The sequence below is a fragment of the Carlito syrichta genome, unplaced genomic scaffold (genome assembly GCF_000164805.1).
Source record: "Carlito syrichta isolate Samal-C Ts95f unplaced genomic scaffold, Tarsius_syrichta-2.0.1 Scaffold308529, whole genome shotgun sequence".
In the NCBI taxonomy this organism is placed as follows: domain Eukaryota; kingdom Metazoa; phylum Chordata; class Mammalia; order Primates; family Tarsiidae; genus Carlito; species Carlito syrichta.
Window position 1 is genome coordinate 33,099 of NW_007252625.1, and position 22,173 is coordinate 55,271.

The following is a 22,173-nucleotide window of genomic DNA, read 5'->3' on the forward strand; positions in this document are numbered from 1 at the left end:
TGATTATAATGTGTCTTGGAATATAACTCTTTGTCTTCTTTGAGTTTGTCGAGATTCTTGGATGTATAGATTAGTGTCATTTGTCAACTTTGGGAAGTTTTTGGCCATTATTTTTTCAAACATTTGTTCTGTCTCTTTCTACTCTCTTTTTCCTTTTAAGATTCCTATTATTTACATTATTGTACACTTGACAGTGTTCCACAGGTCAACCTGTTCAACCTCAGACTAAATCATTTTAATGTGACCTCGTTTCAAGTTTGCAGATTCTTTCTTCTGCCTGTTCAAATCTTCTATGGAAAAACTTGTAATTTTTTCATTTCAATCATTATACTGTTGAGCTCCAATTTCTGTGGTTTCTTTTTAAATAATTTCTCTTGACCGGGCTTGGTAGCTCAGCCTGTAATCCCAGCACTTTGGGAGGCCGAGGTGAGTGGATTGCCTTAGCCCGCGGGTCAAGATCAGCCTGGGCAACTTGGCAAGACCTTATCTCTATGATAAATAAAAAATTAACTGGGCGTGGTAGTGTGCGCCTGTAGTTCCGGCTACTTGGAAGGCTGAGGTGGAAGGATTGCAGGAGCACAGCAGGTCAATACCGGGATGGCCATGAGTGCGTCGTTGCACTTCAGTCTGGGCGACAGAGTGAGACTCCAACTCAAAAAAAAAATTTTCTCTTTGTTTTTAACTTTACTTGTTGAGACATTGTTATTATGGTTTCCTTTAGCTATTTTTCTATGGGTTTTTTTTTTTTTTTTTAGCTTTTTGAGCATATTTAAGACAGTTGATTTAAAAGTTGTGACTGGATAGTCCAATGTCTGTGCTTCTCAAGGATACTTTCTGTTAATTAGGCCATATTTTATATTGTTTTGGTCTATATTTTTTGTTTCAAACTGAACATTTTGAATATTATAAAGCAGTGCCTCCAGAAATCAGCTTTTTCACCTCCTCAGGGTTTGGTTTTGCACTTTTCTGTGGGCTGTAATTGTTTGCTTGTTTAGTCACTTTCTATGATATTTTGTAACATCTGTATTCTTTGTGGTGTGTTATCTTTGAACTGTTCCTTTGGCTTGTGTTTAGCTAGTGTTTTGACAGTTTTCCCTGAATGCTTGGATTCAAAAACAAAAAAGAAAAAGAAAAAAAAAGAAGGAAAGAAGAACACAAGTAAAAAAGAAAAGAAAAACTCTCTTAGTCTTTGTAGGTTTGCCTTGTGTTGAGGAATCTTTCAACTCAACCAAGCTGATTATAACTCTGCCTTAGCTTCACATTCTGCTTATGCCAAACCTAGACATCAGTCATAGGTGAAAGCCTAGGATCTTCTCAGATCCTTTCTAAGCATGTGTTCTGCTCTGGTCATGCACTTGGCTTTTTAAACTTTCCTGTTTATACGGGTTTTTTTTTCTTTTTAATATAAAGATGTGGGATACAATTCAGGGTTAGGTATACCAACATTGATCATGCAGGTACCCTTGTTAATGAAGTATGCCCCTCCCTGCCCTAGCAGTTTCCCTCAACTGCCAATCCCACTGTCCCTCCACCAACAGTTTCCCATTACTGCCAATCACTTTCTTTTCTTTTCTTTTTTGTTTTGAGTTGGAGTCTCGCTCTGTCGCCCAGACTGGATTGCAGTGGCTGCTCTCTTGACCTTGACCTTGACCTGCTGGGCTCCGGCGATCCTTCCACCTCAGCCTTCCGAGTAGCCAGAATTACAGGCATGCGCTACCACCCCTGGCTGATTTTTTGATTTATTGTAGAGATGAAGTCTCACTGCCCAGGCGGGTCTCGAACCTGCAGGCTCAGGCAATCCACTCACCTCAGCCTCCCAAAGGCGCAGGATTACAGGCTGAGCCACCGAGCCCGGCTGGATCCAATCACTTTCTTATACCATTATAATTGTTCAAGGTCCTCTTATGAGTGAGAACATATGGAACTCTGTTCTTTGTTTCTGTGATGAATCACTGAGTATGATTGACTTCAAGTCCATCCAGGTCGCTGCAAAGTCCATATATTTGTCATTCTTTATGGCTGCATAATATTCCATTGTGTATATGTACCACATTTTTTTAACCTAGTCCCTCTTCGATAGTCAACATGGTTGGTTCTATGTTTTTGCTAGGAAGAATCAACATTGTTAAGATGTCTGTTGTACCAAAGGCAATCTACAGATTCAACGCAATACCCATTAAGTTACCAACATCATTCTTCTCAGATCTGGAAGTGACAATACAGAAACTCATATGAAAACATACACGACCACGAATAGCCAAAGCAATACTTAGCAAGAGAAACAAAGCAAGAGGTATCACACTTCCAGTCTTCAAACTCTCCTATAAAGTTACAGTAATCAAAACAACCTGGTATTGGTATAAAAATAGGCACATAGCCCAATGGAACAGGATAGAGATTCTGGAAGCAAAGCTTCAATTTCTCAACCAACTCATCTTTGACAAAGTCTCCAACAACAACTACTGGGGAGAGGAAAACCTATTTAGTAAATGGTACTGGGAAAACTGGCTGACCACATGCAGAAGACTGAAACAGGACCCCTACTTATCACCATACACACAAATTAACTCTAAATGGATCAAAGATCTAAACGTAAAACCTCAAACTATAAGAATCTTAAAAAATGCAGGAGACACCCTTATGGATATTGGAACTGGCAACCAATTCCTATCCAGAACCCTAAGGGCCACGGGTGCTTTTTCAATGTCCTTATTTCCCAAGAAACCTCCCTTTCCTGCTTTTCCTTCCAGGCTTTTGGCATGCCTACTTTTTACCTCAACTATAATTTCTTGCCTCAGGTGATCATTGGTTGTTCATTTGTCTCATAATTTTTTAAAAAATTCCCTCTGCATAGTTCCTTTTCTACCTGAAAAAATTCCAAGTTTGTTGAAACACAGGCAAACATCTTGCACCAGTTCTTCAGGTAGCCCTCAGAATGGTCATAACAGGCAAACACAATTCTTTGAGAACAAGGTTTTCTCTGCTTTCTCACTAACCAGAGACCAAAGTCTCACACTGGAAATGAAGGTTGCTCTCCTTAAAATCATCACCAATCCGAGGATTGTTTATGTCAAGGAGGATCAGGGTTATAGCAAGAGCAAGTATAAGTGCCATAAAGCTTTCCTATCATTTTCATGTTGCTTTTTTTCTTGACTCAGCATTTGAATGATTGATATAAATCTCTAATGATTTTTCAGAGTTCTGACAAAGTTGATTTTGACAGTTTTGCTTGAGTTTTTGGCATGTCTATAGTGAGATGTGCCCTTGCAGCTAGCTATTTCATCATTTTTGCTGACATAGTATCTACAAATAGTTTTATAGTTTAAGATTATTTTAAAAAATCAAAAGAACACTATATTATGTCCTGTGAAAATATGAAATTCTAATTTCAATGTCTACAAATATTTATTGAGACATGTCCACATAATTCATTTACATAATGTCTAAGTTTGCTTTCATCGTATAAGGACAAAGTTTAATAGCTGTGAAAGAAGTAGTGTGTTCTGCAAGCCAGAAATATTCACAAGTTTGTCCTTTACAGAAAAAGTTTTCAACCTCTGTTTTAAAGTCTCAACCTCCAATATTCTCTCTACTTCTTCTAGCCTCCAAGTTGTTGCTATCGACATCTTCCTTCAAGGTAAGTTTAATTTGTTTCAAATTTTTTTGGGTTTGATTTACAAAGTGCTTCTCAATCTGATGCATCCTGCTGCTTAAGCCTTATCTCCCATCTCTTCTTCAGGTTCACTTTAATTATATTACACTCCTCACTCTTCCCCTTAAATGATATGTTTTTTTGTAAATGTTTATGCATCGGCATATGCTCTTATTTCTTAGAATATCCTTCCAAACTTTTTTTACCTGTGAAATTCTAGCTCTAGAATGGGTTGAATAGTGCCCCCCCGCCAACCCCCACAAATGTTAGGCCTAGCTGGAACCAGAATATGATATCATTTGAAAAAAAAGGTCTTTGTAGCTGTAAGCAAGGTAAGGAACTTGAAGCAAGATCATCCCAGATTATGATAGGACCTAAATCCAATGACAAGCTTCCTTATGAGAGAAGACAAGGGGAAAGTACATAGAGAGAAGGTGCTGTGAAGACTGCGCAAAGATTGGAGTGACGTCTATAAGTCAGTAACTATTAGGAACTAGGAGTGAGGCATAAGACATATTCTCTCTTGAAACATTTAGAAGAAATCAAGAAAGTCAACATCTTAATTTTAGATTTCTGGCCTCCAGAACTATGAAAAAATATATTTCTGTTGTTTTTCACCCACCACATTTGTAGTAATTTGTTAAAGTAGCCGTTGGAAAAGAATACATCCTCTTAAAAATCCCACTCAAATGTTGTATTATGAATTACCTGATTCCTCCATACCTAGACAAAGTTATTTGCTCATTCCTCTTTTGTATCATAGCATTTGCCATATTTTATGTCAGCTTATCTGTTTAAATGTTAATCTTCTTTGAAATCTCTGAACTTGTTCATTATGAGAAATTTTATTTTACCCTTCACACTTAGCATAGTATCCAGCATACAGTGTGTTCAATGTTTATTGAATGAATGAATAATAATGGAATAAGATAATATTAGAATAATATGAATAATCCTAGAATAATACAATGAATAATAATAGAATGAACGGTGATATAGCAAGGTATTGCTTGAAGTTGGTCTAAGCATTCTATTTTGGGTTCTGTCATTTAAAAACTTGACCACATGTTACTTTGATCTTCATCTGTATACCATGAGAGTGGAACTGTGTCCTTTCCCAGCTGTAAAATTTTAAGATGTTTTATTTCTTTTGAGTGATTTCTTTCATGTTAGTTTCTGTTTTGGTGATTGAATACGGAGAATAACATCTTTTAGATTCTTCAGGGAAAACTATAACACTTCTCACACTAAGTATTTTTCAAAAGAATAAAGATTCCTCTCCTTTATTTTGGAGCAGAACCAGAAAGGATCTGATAAAAAAAAAAAATGTGAAAATGGCTAGGTGCAGTGGCTCATGCCTGTAATCCTGGCACTTTGAGAAGTCAAGATGGGAAGATTGCTTGAGCCCAGGAGCTCAAGACTAGCCTGGGCCACATAGTGAGACCTCACCTTTACAACAAATAAAAATAAAAATAAATTAGTTGGGTTTGGTTGCATGTGCTTTTAGTCCCAACTATTCAGGAGACTGAGGTGGAAGGATCACTCTGAGCCCAGGAGGTCGAGGCTGAAGTGAGCAGTGATCTCACCATGGCATGCAAGCCTGGGTGACAGAATGAGATACCAACTCATATATATGAATATATATCAAATATTTATATAAAAGAATATTGATACTTCTACAGAAAACAAATTTTGTGGCTGTAAGAGTTGAATTTTTATGCTTTGATAATGAATCTAACTGTGGAACTAATTTTTTTTTTCCAGTCAGTTGTATTTTATTCGTGGGTGCTCAGGCCTTGACCGCGAACTTCTGCAATGGGTACAGCCGCTCCTTCCACTGCTGCTTCTTGGTCTTCAGGTTCTCCTCGTGCTTGTTAAGTCGGTGGCACGTGGCACGCATTTTCTTAGGCCGCAGAGCCAGGGACTTGTACTTCTTGCCCTTGTAGAACTTCCTGAGGTTTTCTTTCTGAGCCTAGTTAATAACAGTGAGGACACGAGCACTGGGTTTGCGGACGACTTGGATCTTGGAGAGCTTGAGTGTGGCGTCGCCTGTCACTTTGGCGACCCGCAGCTGAGACAGCTCCGCCTTCAGGTCGTCCAATTGTTTCAGCAGCTCCTTCTTGCCGCGAAGGTCTGAAGGTCTCAGGCCTTAATCTTGGCCATTGCTGCGCAAGCCACCACCGCCGAGGCCGCCGGCCTCGAGGAAAAGAGCGGAAGTAATTTTTTTTCAGAAAATATTTTTATTTTAGTCCTTTGAGGTGCACACATTGGTATAGAAAATAGATGCATATATACCATGTAAAGTGTATTATATAAAAGACAAACACAACTGTAATCAGGTGCACAATAAATTAATTGTTTGTAATCAGCTCAGGAATTAGTTTTCTTTATGTATATACATATATCTCAAATGATGCACATTTTAATTGATCTGTTTTCAATATTTCTGTTGTGGCAAAATGTTAACACAATAATCAATTGATGATATGGGTACTTGTGTATTCACATGTGAAGAAAGCAAGTTAAAAATCAACAAAATATGTTATTTGTGCATTATTTGCATCAATGAAGATGCACGTTTATATAGGGCCTTTTTCAAAGTGCCATTGAGACTTTGACTCATCAAATCAATTGCAAGATAACTATCCCTACAAAGAGGTGAGAAAATAGAAAAATCAGGATAGTTACAGAATCAAGTCTAAAAGTGAAATCACTAGCTGAATTGAAGTCAAAAGTTGAGAACCCAACTTCCCAGTGTAGCCAAGTGTTTTTTTTTCCTTTTTTCTTCAAGAATTAAGAATGTTTATGAAAGTTCTTTAATTTGGGGAGCATTAAAAACCATGTCACTTGCCAAAAATAGAAGGAAACCTAGAAATCCTTTGCTTTTCAACGGTAAGTCTTTTCTCCTCTGCTGTCTCAGAATTTCCTTTTAATCCATTTCTGTTACGTGCATGGATTTGTACCCTTGGCTATAGGTAGACCCATTTGATCTGATTCTTAAAACCAAAAATCCTGTGGTCTTTCTTCTTGATTTTGTAAGCCATGTAAAATGCAGATATTTTTTAGTGTAAATTTAAGTGGCACTGTTCAGAAGAGATCAGCAAAGGCAGCAATCAGTGCAGATTAATATTTTCTGAAGGTCTCCAAGCAGAAGAGGGGACTAGAACTGGGCTCTCCAGGATGCATGAGACTGGCATGAAAGAGAAGTTTGAGTTAAAGAAGTAGGAATAAGAGTAATATTCACAGAGATGGTGGAGGATTGTACTGATAAGTGAAGGTTAACTGTGGGATACCAGTCAGATTAGGGAGATTTATATATAAATCACCCTAGAAATATAGTTTGTGTTATCTAAAGTCTAACAATTTATCAAATCTTGGGAACAAATTATTTGGTCTACTTAGATTTGCACATCTACTGCATATATTACGAGTCTTTCTATACAGGAACTAAGGTATTTCATATAACATTGGTACTGATAACTTCATTTTTGAAGATGGAAATGTACGAAAGTTAGTGAATTTCACTCTTATAAAATGTTTAAGTTAATACTTAATTATTGTGGCATTTGCTTTTTATTTATTCTGCAGCTATACCAGCATTTGTATTTTCTTAAGTCTTTATTGAAATATCAATTGATAGGTTAATCTATGTGATTGATGGATTTATTGATTTCCTGTACCTCTTTGACCACAATGTCCAAAGATAGTTGAAGAACACTCTTCACAGTGGCAGGATGTGGATTGGCCCTGCAATATTTCTAGATCTCATTCATGTCCTTGGTATATTTGCTTTTGCTGCTTCCTCCAATAAGACAGCAATTTCCTTCTAAGGCTTGAATTGCCTCAGGAATGCAGGAAAAGTTAATCTTATTCACAGTAATTTTTTGCTGTCACCCTTGCCTCTACTTTTAGAGGTAGCTGGTTCTTCCAATTTTTTTTTTTGACATGTGAGAATATGTATCTATTAATTAAATTTTATTTTAGATTCAGGGGGTATGAACGCCTGTTTGTTACATGGACATATTGCATACTGGTGGGGATTGGGCTTCAGGTAGTCCACTCCCTAGTTAGTGAACATTATACCCAACAAGTAACTTCTGAACCCTAGCCTCCTTTCCTGCCTACCCCCTTTTAGTGTCTCCAGTGTTTATTATTCCCATCTTTGTGGCAGATTATCTCCCTCATGTAAGTGAGAACATGAGGTGTTTGGTTTTCTGTTTCTGAGTTAGTTTGTCTAAGACGATGTTCTCCAGCTCCATTCCTATTGCTGCAAATTACATAAGTTCATTCCTTTTATGGCTGCATAGTATTCCATTATTCCATGCTGTATATATACCACATTTTGTTTATCTAGTCAATCGCTGATGGGCACTTTAGGTTAGTTTCGTAATTTTACTATTGTGAATTTCTTGATGTGGGTTCTGTGGTATAACAAGTTGCTTATGGAATTTCTCACTGACTACCTAGAATTCACTTTGCTTGAATTTTCCCAATCTGTTGCCTTTTTACCTTTCTTTTGCTCCCCCCTCTGTGTTCTCATTTCCTTTCTCTGTGCCTTATAGATTTGTGCCTTAAAATCTATTTAGTGTCATTTCAGTGAATTTGTTGAGAGAATCAAAGCAAATGAATGTGTTTGATTTTCTTTCTTTTTTCAGGCCTAAATAGCATTTAATTCGATTTAATTCAATTTTTTCCCGTTCCTTTTTAGATCTAGGAATGCAGTCAGTTTTGGCATGTTGCATTTATATGTAGCCCTTTGCTGAGCTCTTTTATTAATTCTAAAAATTGGTCTGTAAATTTTGGGGGAGTTATTCTGTATCTAATTCACTATTCAAACCATTCCAGTCAGTTTTCTGCTTCCAGCACTTGACCAACATTATTCTTGCTAGGCTTCTTATTTTCTCCATGATGCAAAATCCAGGAGATACTTTTCTATTATAGTCTTAATTGATGTGTTTCAGCAATGTTCCACATAATTTACCCATTCCTCCTTCTTGAGTTCTTTTTTTCCCCCCTTGGCTTCTTTACCATCTTATCCTTATGGTTTCTCTTATACTTCTTGGGATGCTTGGTCTCTTTTGATGAATTCTCCTCTTTCAGCCACTTGGAGTTTCTCGGATCTTGTTCCTTGGCTCTTTTCTGCTACCATTGTTGTTGTCACTATCACCAAGAGCAACTGTCATTGACATTATTACTAATATACAATTAGCTTTTGCACCTCCCACAACCCTTTTAGAATACCAGGTTTTTAAGCCTTTGAGTTTGAAAAATCATTCCTACAGATTTCCTAATTGTTCAAGCAATTGACAAGGTTTCAGGCATATCATGACTTGTAGAGTAGAAACAAAAGGTTTAAGCAGAAAAAATATTAATTACAACAAATACAAAAAAAAAACCCTTCAATAAATTCTCAAATTTTGAACTTCAAAAATTATTCAAGTAATAAGCTTACTTGAAGTTTCCAGTCTGGGTTTATAGGTGGTCAACTAAACTAGATAATATGGTTTACTTGCATCAGACCCCAGAATCAACATGATCTGTTTCCACCTATATAGTGAGCAGGGTTGACTGGTTTGATCATGCTAAAGTCACCTAGTAGAAATCCACCATATATGAGTGACTTACGAAGATCTGACAATTGGTTTCAACCTTGCCAACATGCCCTTACATTGGCAACATTATACAAACAACTCAGTAAGGTTTCATAACCTTGGTATATCAGTGTCTCACCGCTGTGTTTATGTTGACGTATGGTGGTATCTTGTTGAGTGACGTTCATTATATTGCTTCATGTTTTTGTGTGCCATTGTGAGAACATTGGCATTTGAATTAGAACAAAGAACAGACATTAAATTTCTTATTAAACTTGACAAGAGTGGAAGCGAAATCAGGAGCATGTTAGTCCAAGTTTATGGAGATAATTCCATGAAGAAAATGGCAGTGTGCAAATGGATTAAACTTTTATCTGATGGGAGAGAAAGCATTAGGGATGAAGAGAGGTCAGGACAGCCAGTAATGAGCAGAACTGACAAAAACATTGCAAAAGTTCATTGAATTGTGCGACAAAGTCATTGATTGACTATGAGATGCATGGCAGAACAAATAAACATTGATAGAGAAATAGGAAAATCTTAACTGAAAACTTGGCATGAAAAAGGTGTGTGCAAAAATGGTCCTGAATTGCATCACGGCAATGCACTAGCTCACACAGCACTGTGTATGAGGGAGCTTTTAGCCAGTAAACAAATAACTGTATGAGAACACTCTCCCTATTAAGATAAATATTGAAAGGAAGATATTTTAATAACATTCAGGACCTCAAGGGTAGTATGATGACAACTCTGATGGCCATTCCAGAAAAAGAGTTCCAAAATTGCTTTTATGGGTGGAGTAGGTACTAGCATTGGTGAGTAACTTCTCAAGGGGAGTACTTCGAAGGTGACTGTAGTGATATCTAGCAATGAGGTTTCTAGGCTGAGTTAGCAAACGGAATTGTCAGACCTCATAAGGATCATATTTGAGTATGGAAAGCTGCTTTGTTATTCAGCCTGCAAAGCAATTCATTTTATGAAAAATTTGAACTTCAGTGAATTACCTATATTTGGAGAATAAATGTGTTTCAACAAGATGCTACCTTTTATAGTACCTAAAAACATGATTTATTAACAAAAACTTATCTCATTTGTTTTTATATAATAATATCTAACATTTATGTTGAAAACTGTTAGTCTATAAGCACTTTCATTTCATTCTCAGAATAACTCTACCAGGATAAGTATGACTATTCCCTTTTCTTCATGAGTAAATTGGGATTGGAAGATGCTGTCACTTTCTCATGGCCCCAAAATTAATAAATTGTGAAGATGGAATTCAATCATAAGTCTGAACTGACTGCAAATTATTACCTTTAATTTGTAAACTATGCTGCTTCCTCTTACATATACTAGCAAATGGGAAAAAACAAGCAAATATATAAGTGTAACTATGCTGCTTCCTCTTATATATACTAGCAAATGGGAAAAACAAGTAAATATATAAATGTGTGTGTGTGTGTGCACACACACACAAACACGTATACATACAGGTGACCCTTGGACAAGGCAGGAGTTGGGGCACTGAACCCATACAGTAAAAAACTGCATACTTTTAATTCTTCCTAAATTAAATACTAATAACCTACTGTTTACTGAAACCCTTACCAATAGCATAAAGTCAATTAGCATATCTTTTGTATGTTATATGTATTATAGGCAGTATGCTTACAATAAAGTAAGCTAGAGAAAATAAAATGTAATTAAGAAAATCATGAGCCGGGCTCGGTGGCTCAGCCTGTAATCCCGCGCCTTTGGGAGGCTGAGGTGAGTGAATTGCCTGAGCCCGCGGGTTCGAGACCCGCCTGGGCAGCGAGACCTTATCTCTACAATAAATCAAAAAATTAGCTGGGCGTGGTAGCGCGCGCCTGTAGTTCCAGCTATTTGGAAGGCTGAGGCAGAAGGATCGCCGGAGCCCAGCAGGTCGAGGCTGCGGTGGCCGGGAACGGCCACTGCACTCCAGTCTGGGCGACAGAGTGAGACTCCAACCCCACCCCAAAGAAAGAAAATCATAAGAAGGTAAAATAGATTTACTATTCATTAAGGGGAAGTAGTTCATCATAAAAATCTTCATCCTCATCATCATCACATTGACTAGCTGAGGAGGAGGAGGAGAAAAAGGAAAGGTTTATCTTGCTGTCTCGGGAGTGGCAGAGGTGGAAGAAAATCTGCATATAAGTTGACTTGTGCAGTTCAAACTCATGGTGTTCAAGGAATATATATCCATATATATATACAATATACATATCATATATATGAGTCAAGGGTTACACACACATACATTTTTCTAAGTAATTGCATTTTGCAGTCAAGTTTTATGTTAGACTTCACATTTGCTTGTTTTTTTCCTCTTGAATTCATGTCTGTATTTTGACCTTAATTTTGTGTTTCAACAGAGTCTAAATTTCTTGGGAATATTGTAGGTTCATGTTATAAATAATATTGGCTCAAATTTTTTCTTAGAATGCAATTTTTTTATTGCGGAGCATTTATAGAAGTAGAATCCAAAATCTCAAAACAGTAATTACTATTTGTGTGAAGAATCTTATGCATGCATGTGTATGTATGTATGCAGTTCTTGTGTATGTGTACATAGTGTTGTGTTTATGTGTATGCAATGCTTTTTTTTGAAATTTATTCAAACCCTTGTGTCGAGGGCTGATGCAATTCTTGTTGTACTACACTTATTGATTAATTAATGTGAAGTATTTAGACATTTGAAAAAAGTAAGATATATTTTCTGTTTCCTCATTCCCATTCCCCGCAATCTGGCTTCTGATGCCATTTCTCCTCCAAAAGCTGTTTTGATAATACTACCACTGAGCATTTTGATAAATTTAATGGACTTTTTTTAGTCTTTCGATTCTTACCTCTCCCCTTAGTTCTTGCTACCCTTAGTCATTCCCTTGAAATACACTTTTCATTGTTTTTTGACCTTGCATTTGTTACTTTTTATCTGTTTCTTTGGTTCCTTCTCAGTTGACTTCATTGGCTCCAATTTCTCTGCTTTTACCATAAGTCGGATACCTTTTTTCTTCCCCTGGATATTACATACATCATATTTCTAACTTCTGTGATTTTAATTTATGCCATGGTTCCCCAAAGATACTGATACATATCTTATTTCTGATCCCTGAACCTGTATACAAATTACTTGTGGGGCATTTCTTTTGGTATGTCTCAAAGGCACTTTAATGGGTCTCAAATGAAGTTCCTCATTTCCTTTCCCCACCACCTGCAACTCTTTTTTAACCTTTATTTTTTATTTCAGTAAATGGCATCCCTAGCTGCTAACTTGTGCTGAGTTCCTAAGTGGTGAGCTACTTTTTGACAGCTTTTTTTATGCTTAATCTTTTATGGTATCTCATTTTTATTATAATTCCTTCAGTTTTTGCATGTTTATCTATTCTCACTGCAAAAGACTTAACTTCTTATATAATCATCTCTCACTTTGGTTACTTACAACAACTTCTTTTAAAAATTAATTTTATTGATATGTAATTTGCTTACAGTAAAATACACAGATCTTATGGATACAATTCTTAGAGTTTGGACAAATGTAATAACTTTGTAAAGTAACAATTCAATCCAAATATGGAACATCTCTATCATTCCAGAAGATTCCCTCTTACTCTTTTCCAGTTGATCTCCCCAATCTCAACCAAAAGCAATCACTCTTTTGATTGCTGTTTATGGAAGTGTGACTGTCTTTGAACTTTGTATAAATGGAATCAAACAGTATGTACTCTGGTGTCTTTTACTGAAAATAATGCTTTTGAGATTTAGTTATGCTATTGCATTAATTTTTAAGATGTTCTTTTTTACATTTATCTATTCTCTTATTATAGATATTTGAGTTGTTTACATGTATTGCCAATTCTGAATAAGGCTACTACAATCATTCTTATAAAAGTATTTTTGTGACATTTGTTTTATTTCTTTCAGGTAAATATATAGAAGTAAAATTGCTTTATCATATGAGACAGGAGATAGCCAGAGAAAAGCTAGGCAAACAGATGGGGGCGGGTCTCCTGGTAACAATGTAGTCTCGTGGTAACAATGTATTCCAGAAGGCCTTTCTGGCAAATACACTCACTTTGGTAAACAAGCTCCCTACAAGCCTCTCAAACTAGAGTTTAAGTAGTTCACTGCTGGGATAGAAAAACAACCAATCGGCTTGCTGCCAAGTGCCAACCAATCAGCTCACAGCTAGTACTAGCCAATCACCTTGGTCTTAGGGCTATATAAGCACCGGATGGCAGCTCCAACTTGGCAATCCTCTGAGGTCCCCTCTCACTGTGGAAGCTTTTTTTAATGCTCTCAATAAATCTGCTTTCTCAGTTTCTGGCCATCTGTATCCCTCATTCCTTCTGGGCATGAACAAGAACCAGGACCTGAAGAGCTGCAGAAGATCGTAGGTGTTTTAGAGCCATGTACCCTGGAGGCTGGCTTACCAGCTGACAGAGCCAGCCGAACTGGGAGCTCTGCTGTAAGAGTTCAAGACTCTGAAGCTGAGACATTTCTGGGTGCTGCAACACTCTCAGGGCCTGGCTTACCAGCCCATTAGAGCCAACACTCCTGGGGCTAGGCTTGTCAGCCCATTGAGCTGATCCTCTCTGGGGCTCAGCTGGCTGACCCATTGAGCTGACACTTTCGAAGCCCAGGCCGACCTGAAAAAATCTGTATTAATAGGACAGGTGTGCACTTAAATTTACAAGAAATACATTGTTTTCCCTAATTTGCTGGACTAGCTAAGAGTTCCTCCAGCAATTTATGACATTTCCATTGGCTTCATATCCTTTTCACCATTTGATGTTTTTAGCCTTTATAATCTTAATAATTTTTACAATTTTCTTTGTGTGTGTGTGTGTGTGTGTGTGTGTGTGTGTGTGTGGTGTTATTTCATTGTGGTTTCAATTTGTATTTCCCTGATGACTCATTAGGTATGCTGAGTAGATTTACATGCACTTACTGACCATTTATATGTCTTTTAAAAAAATAAAGTGGTTGCTCAAACCTTTTAACTATTTTAAAAAAATTGAGTTAGTCATTTTATCATAGATTTGTGGGAGTTCTGCACATAGTCTAGATACAAGCCCTTTATTATACACATCTCAATTTCTATATCTGCTGCACATTGTCCCCCATCTGTTCCTTGCGCTTTCATTTTCTCATTGATGTCGTTTAAGAAATATAAGTTTTTAATTTTGATGAAGTCCAATTTATCAATTTTTATGGTTGTACATTTTTGTTCTAAGATATTTTTCCATATCTTCAGGTTACAAAGACACTCATCTTTGTTTTCCCCTAAAATCTTTATAGTTCGACAGCTTTTTAACTGTTCTCCTTGCCTTCTCACACTTTTCAGGTTTATAATTTTTCTTCAAAGTCGTCAGTTCACTTTTTCAGATCTCAAATAGCCACTAAGAAGGTTGAAGTTGCTAAAGCAAGCTAGCTGCTGCCATCTCTCTAAACTCCTTAACATGGTTTACAAAACCCGTCATCATGTCTTTCACTCTTAAAGCAACTTCCATTTTCTGATAATTGCTGGGTCAGCTTTGCCAAACCCTTTATATTTCCATTAAAGCAGCAAATTCTCTTTTGGACTTCTGGACTATTGTAGTTTCTCTGCCTTGACTATCCTTTTGCCGGCTTGTTCCCTTCTTCATCTGAGTAACTCCAATTTGTTCTCAGTCTTGGTTTCAATGTCACATTTTCCTGGGAAAGCCTTTTCTGACCTTAGAAGACAGGTGCTCCTCCCACATAGTCCTATAGCATTTTGAGGTTTCTGCTAGTATGATAGTTTCCACACAAATTCTGTACAGGTTGTGTACTTGCTGATTTTCTCTCATTAGACTTTAAGTTTCTGGAAGTCAAGGGGTGTATCTTGTTCACTATGGTGTCTGCAAAACATACTCAGTAATGTTCTTAGTACATAGAAGGGATAATGGAATATGTGAGATGGTGAATAGGTTAGGGAAAGATAGTGTCTGTGACCTAGTAAACATTGACTCCTTGAATTAATTCCTTGAATTAATTATTGTTGATAGAAGACATTTATTTCTCATTTTATTGTAACATTTAAATGTTATATACATTTATTTTAAAAATTAGGAAATAATAGAGAAAAATGAAATCATCCATTATACTGCTATTTATAGCTAATAACCATTAATATTTTGATATAATTTCCTTGTAGTCTTTTTTTAACTATATATGTGTTTTGCATGGTATTTCAAAATAAAACTTCATTAAAATGGCCAATCAGAAGCAGCTAGAGTGCTTTTTCCATGTAGTTAACCAAAATAGAGAGAATTCCTCAGCACTCAGAGAGGACTGTACCAGCAGCACACTCCATGACTCATCAAAGAAATGATAATATCCACAGAGTACAAAGAAGAGAAAAAAATCAATTGGTGAGTGTTGGAACTGGCTAGACTTGCTTGGATTATAGCACAACCTGTGAACAGTCTCTGGACACAACAGGTGAGGTGAGAGAGGAGAATTCAGGAGTTCTGTGCTCTTGCCAGGGACTTTGAAGGTCCCCTTACAGGACTCCAGTCCCTCACAAGAAACTGCAATACCAACAGATGTACTCTACTGAAACTCACATGGAGCAATGCAGGAAAAAACAAAAACCAAAAACCAAAGAACCCTGAACTAGCCACCATTTCCTGGAAACTGTACTCTTGCAGACTGCTTTCTAGTCAGCCTGGGAAGGAATGGGCTTCAAAGGCTAATTCCGTTGTAGCAGACTGTTTCTGGCTGGGGTGAGCAGAACACCTGAGGCTGGTAGCACCGAGCCATTCTAAATGCAGACTGTCTGAAGCTCAGACAGGGGAGTTGGGTGGGACTCATTGCCATCGCAACATTTTACTTCCCCTGTAAACTCTTGTGTGTAACATGGCGGTGTTACCCGAGAGGCTGGGGACTCCTTCCCAACTCCTATTGGAGTAGACAATCATGCACACAGGTGGGGAGCTTGAGTACTTTTTCCCCTAGCTGCCCCCCAGAAAGCTCAAGACAGTCAGAAATCTTTGGCATTCCCCACCACCCTACTCGTCACCTACGTCAGCTGGGTACTTCCTATGGGGAAACATAGGATAATCAGAAAGCCCATAGCTACCATCACACCTGACTCTCCTGCAAGAGCCACCTCCTGGCCAGAGGTAAACTGGCTAAGATCCATTACATCTGACTTAACACCTCAGATTGGGGAATGTCTGACCCCAAATCCCAGCCAACGCCATTATCTCAGCAACCGCAGTCACTCAGGATGCCTTGGGCCTGTGCTGGTACCTGGCACAGAACCACCACAGCTAGTAATTGAGGAACTCACCATATCAAGGTTATATATATAGCCAAGGGAATTCTACAGTGCTTATGTCAGCTCCACGCAAATCCCAAATAAGAAGAAATAGTCTACCCAAATGAGAAGGAACCAGAAAAATAATTCTGATAATATGAAACAACAGAGTTATTCAACACCTCCAACAGACCACACTAACTCTCCAGTTAAGGACCCTAACAAAAATAAAATCTTCAAAATTCCAGGTACAGAATTCAAAAAATTGATTAAAAAATTGTTCAGTGAGGTTCAGGAGAAAGTTGAAAACCAGAATAAAGAAATAAGTAAAAAAAAAAAAAAAAAAAAAAAATACTATTCAGAACTTAAATGAAAAATTCTCAAAAAAGATAGACACCTTAAGAAAAAAATAAACAAGAAAAACAAGATGAACTTCTGGAAATGAAAACACTCATTTAGAGAAGTACAAAATGCAGTGGAAAGTTTTAAAAGCAGGCTAGAACAAGTAGAAGAAAGGATATCAGAACTTAAAGATGAGTCTTTCAAATTAACGCAATCAGACAACAATAAAGAAAAAAGAATCAAGAGAATAAAACCAAGTCTCCAAGAAATGTGGGATTATGTCAAATGTCCAAACCTAAGAATTATGGGTGCTCCTGAGGAAGAAGAGAAAAAAACAACAGGTTTGGTAAACCTGTTTGAGACAATAATTGAGGAAAACTTCTCTGGCCTTGTTAGAGATTTAAACAGATATAAGAAGCCCAAAGAATCCCTGGGAGATTAATTTTCAAAAGGTCATCCCCAAAGCATATAATTATCAGATTATGAAAAGCTAATGTGAAGAAAAGGATTTTAAGAGTAGTGAGACAAAAGCATCAATTAACTTACAAAGGTAAACCTATCATACTAACAGCAGATGTCTCAGCAGAAACTTTACAAGCCAGAAGGAATTGGGGCCTTATCTTAAATCTCCTCAAACAGAATAATAGCCAAGGATTTTGTGTCTTACAAAACTAAGTTTCATAAATGAAGGAGAAATAAAGCCTCTCTCAGATAAACAAACACTGAGGGAATGTCACCACTAGACTGGCTCTACAAGAAATCCTCAAAAAAGTTCTAAATATTGAAACAAAAGGTCAAAATACACCAGTAGAAAAACACTGTAAATCATAAAGCTCACAGAGCTTATAGAACATCAACACAACAGAGAAAAAAAATAATGCAAACAGGTAATAACCAGCAAGATGAATGTTATAGTATCCTACATATCATTATTAGCCCTGAATGTAAATGGTCTCAATGTTCCACTTAAAAGATATAGACTGGCAGAAGGAATACAAAAACACAATCCAAATATTTGTTACTTTCAAAAGATCCACTTAACATATAAAGACTTCTATAGACTCAAGGTGAAGGGGTTGGAAAAAATATTTCATGCAAATGAAAAGCAAAAAATGAGCAGGAGTAGCCATTCTCAGATCAGATAAAACAAACTTTTAATTAACAACAGTAGAGAAAAAACATGGTTAGCATATAATGATAAAGGTATCAATCCAACAAGAAGATATACTAATTTGAAATATATATGCACCTAATACTAGAGATACTAGCTTTATAAAATAAATCCTACTAGATCTAAGAAAGGACATAGACATTAATACAACAATAGTGGAAGACTTCAACACTCCACCGACAGCAATAGACAGATCATCAAGGTAGAAAGTTAAAAAAGAAACATTGGATTTAACTGGACCCTAGAGCAGAGGGACCTAACAGACATCTACAGAAACTCTATCCTCAAACTACAGAATATTCATTTTTCTCATCAGCACATGGAACATTATCCAAGATAGACTATATGATAAAAATCAACTCTTAATAAATCAAAAAAATCAAAATTATATTAAACACCATCTCAGAACACAGAGGAATAAAACTTGAACTAAACTCCAATAAGAAGTTGCAAAACCAAACAAAAAAAATGGAGGTTAAAATCTGTTCCTGAATGATTCTTGGATCAAAAATGAACTCAAGGTGGAAATTTTAAAATTCCCTAAAATAAATGACAATGATGAAACAAATGTCAAAATCTCTGGGGCACAGTTAAAGCTGTGCTCAGAGGAAAATATAGCACTTAAGGCCTACATTAATATGACTCAAAGATCACACATTGACAACCTAATGTCACATCTCAAGGAACTAGAAAAACACAAACCAAACCCAAAGCTAGAGGAAGAAAAGAAATAATGAAAATCAAAGAAGAACTAAATGAAATTAAAACAAAACAATACAAAAATCAATAAAACAAACAGTTGGTTCCTTGAAAAGACAAAAGAAATTGACAGACTACTAGCAAGATCAATTAAGAAATGAAGAAAGAAGATTTAAATTAGGTCGATCAGAAATGAAAATGGAGACATTATAACTGATACAATGGAAATACAAGAGATCATCTGAGATTACTATGAACATATCTGTGCAAACAAACAAGGCAATCTTGAGTAAATGGATGAATTCTATGAACATACAACCCAGCAACCACGAATTAGGAAGAAATAGAAACCCCGAATAGACTAATAAAAAGCAGCAAGATTGAAACAGTAATTAAAAGTCTCCCAACAACAAAAAAGTCTAGGACCTGATAGACTCACAGTCAAATTCTACCAGGCTTTCAAAGAACTGGTACTATTTTTTAAAAAAAATTTAAAGATGTGGGGTACAATTCAGGATTAGGTATACAAAAGTTAATTATGCAGGTACCCTTGTTGGTGAGGTGTGCCCCCCACCTCTCCTGGCAGTTTCCCTCAACTGCCAGTACTAATCCCCTTCCCTGGCAGTTTCCCACTACTGCAAATCCCTTTCTTATGCAATTATTATAATTGTTTAATGTTCGATTATGAGTGAGAACTTATGGTACTCTGTTTTTTGTTTCTATGATAGCTCATTGAGTATGATAGACTCTAAATCCATCCAAGTTGCTGCAAAGTCCATATGTTTGTCTTTCTTTATGACTGCAAGATAATCCATTGTGTATACATACCACTTTTTTTTTTTTTAATCCAGTTCAGTTTTGATGGGCAGCATGGTTGGTTTCATGTTTTTGCTATGTGAATAGTGCTGCAATAAACATGCATGTGCAGATATCTTTTTTGTAGAATGGTTTGAGTTCCTTTGGATTTATTCCCAGTAGGGGGATTTCTGGGTCATACAGAAAGCCATTTTCTAGTTCTTTCAGAAATCGTCACACTGTCTTCTAAGAGGTTGCACTAGTTTTCATTCCCACCACTAGTGTAGAAGTGTTCCTTTTTTCTCCACATCCTCACCAGAAACTGTTGTTTGTTTTATTAGTGATGGCCATTCTTACTGGAGTTAGGTGGTATCTCAAAGCAGTTTTGATTTGCTTTCCTCTGATTATTAGTGAGGCTGAGCATTTTTTCATGTGTCTGTTGGCTGCTTGTATCTCTTCTTTTGAGAAGTGTCTATTCATGTCTTTTGCCCACTTTTTAATGGGACTCTGTTTTTTTCCTTTCAGCAAGTTTGAGTTCCTTGAAGATCCTGGACGTTAGGCCTTTGTCAGATATACAGTTGGCAAATATTTTTTCCCAGTCTGTGGGCTGTCTAACTGCTCCCTTGATGGTTTCTTTGGCTTTGCAGAAACTTGTTAGTTTGATGAGGTCCCACTTGCCTTTATTGTCTCTTATGGCATGGGCACTTGGGGTTTTGATCAGGAATTGCTTGCTAGTTCCAATTTCCATAAGGGTGTCTCCTGCATTTTCTTAGCTTCTTATAGTTCAGTCTTTGATCCATTTAAAGTTAAATTTTTGTATATGGTGATAGGTAGGAGTCCTGCTTCGATCTTCTGCATGTGATCAATCAGTTTTCCCAACACCATTTAATGTATGGGTTCACCTACCCCCAGTTGTTGTTGTTAGAGACTTTGTCAAAGATGAGTTGGTTGAGAAATTGAGGTTTGCTTCCGGAATCTCTATACTGTTCCTTTGGTCCATATGCCTGTTCTTATACCAGTACCAGGCTGTTTTGATTATTGTAGCCTTTTAGTAAAGTTTGAAATCTGGAACTGTGCTTTGTTTCTTTTGCTAAGGATTGTTTTTGCTATTCGTGGTGCTTTATGTTTCCATATGAATTTCCCTATTGTCAATTCCAGGTCTGAGAAGAATGATGTTGGTAATTAAAAGGTTATTGCATTGAATCTGTAGATTTCCTTTGGTAGGATGGTCATCTTAACACAATTGGTTCTTCTTATCCATGAGCATAGAATATTTTTCCATTTATTTGTGTCTTCTTGGATTTCTTTGAGCAGTGCTTTGTAGTTCTCATTGTAAAGGTCTTTTATTTCTTTGGTTAGGAAGGTGCCGAGGTATTTCACTTTTTGTGTGGCTATTGTGAATGGGATTGTGCATTTTACTTGGTTCTCTGCCTCTTGTTGTTGGTGTATAAGAATGCAACTGTCTTTGCACATTTATTTTGTACCCCGAGACTTGGTCAAAGTCCTTTATCAGTGCAAGCAGGTTTTTGACAGATTCTCTTGGATTTTCGAGGTATAGGATCATATCATCAACAAAGAGGGATAACTTAACTTCCTCTTTTCCTATTTGGATACCCCTCATTTCCTTCTCTTGTCTAATTGCCCTAGCTAGGAATTCCAACATAATATTGAACAAGAGCGATGAGAGTGGGCAGCCTTGTCTTGTTCCAGTTTTCAGTTTCTGTCCATTTAACAATATACTAACTGTGGTCTAATTGTAGATGTCTGTTCTGGTTTTCAGGGGAAATGTTTCCGGTTTCTGTCCATTTAGCAATATACTAGCTCTGGGTTTATTGTAGATGTCACTTACTATTTTGAGATATGTTCCTTCTATGCCTAGGTGCTTGAGGGTTTTTACGAGAAGCCTTGCTGGATTTTATCAAAAGCTTTTGCTGCATCTAATGATATAATCATGTGTGGCTCTTTCTTTTCTTTTCTTTCTTTTTTTTTTACAACTGTTAATGTATTTAATTACAATGATGGTCTTGCGCATGTTGATCCAGCCCTGCATCCTGGGGATGAAGCCTATTTGGTCATGGTGGATGATTTTTCTGATGTGTTGGTATGTTGGTGGATCCGATTTGCTAGAATCTTGTGGAGGATTTTTCCATCTATGTTTATAAAGGATACCGGCCTGTAGTTCTCTTTTTTTATTGGATCTTTACCCGATTTGGGTATCAGTGTGATGTTAGCTTTGTAAAATGATTTGGGGAGAATACTATCTTTCTCAATTGCCTGGAATACTTTCAGTAGGATTGGTATCAGCTCCTCTTTGTATGTTTTGTAGAATTCTGATGGAAAGCTGTCCAGTAGGGCTTTTTTTGTAGGTAGTTTTCTTATGACAGAGTCTAATTCCAGGGTTATTATTGGTGTATTTAGTGTCCCAATGTCTTCTTGTTTCAACCTAGGGAGGTTGTGTAATGTCAGAAAGTCCTCCATTTCATTTGGGTTATTAAGTTTGTTTCCATACAAGTGCACATAGCAATCTTTGACATTCTTTTGTATTTCTTTGGGGCCAGTTGTGATTTCATCTTTTGCATTTCTGATAGTGTTTATGTGGGCCTTTTCTCTTCTTTTT

General features: G+C 36.9%; 1 pseudogene; it reads right to left on the reverse strand.

Annotated features, from left to right (window-relative positions):
• Positions 1 to 5,441: 5,441 nt before the first annotated feature.
• Positions 5,442 to 22,173, reverse strand: part of LOC103267912 — a 30,391-nt pseudogene continuing 13,659 nt past the window's right edge.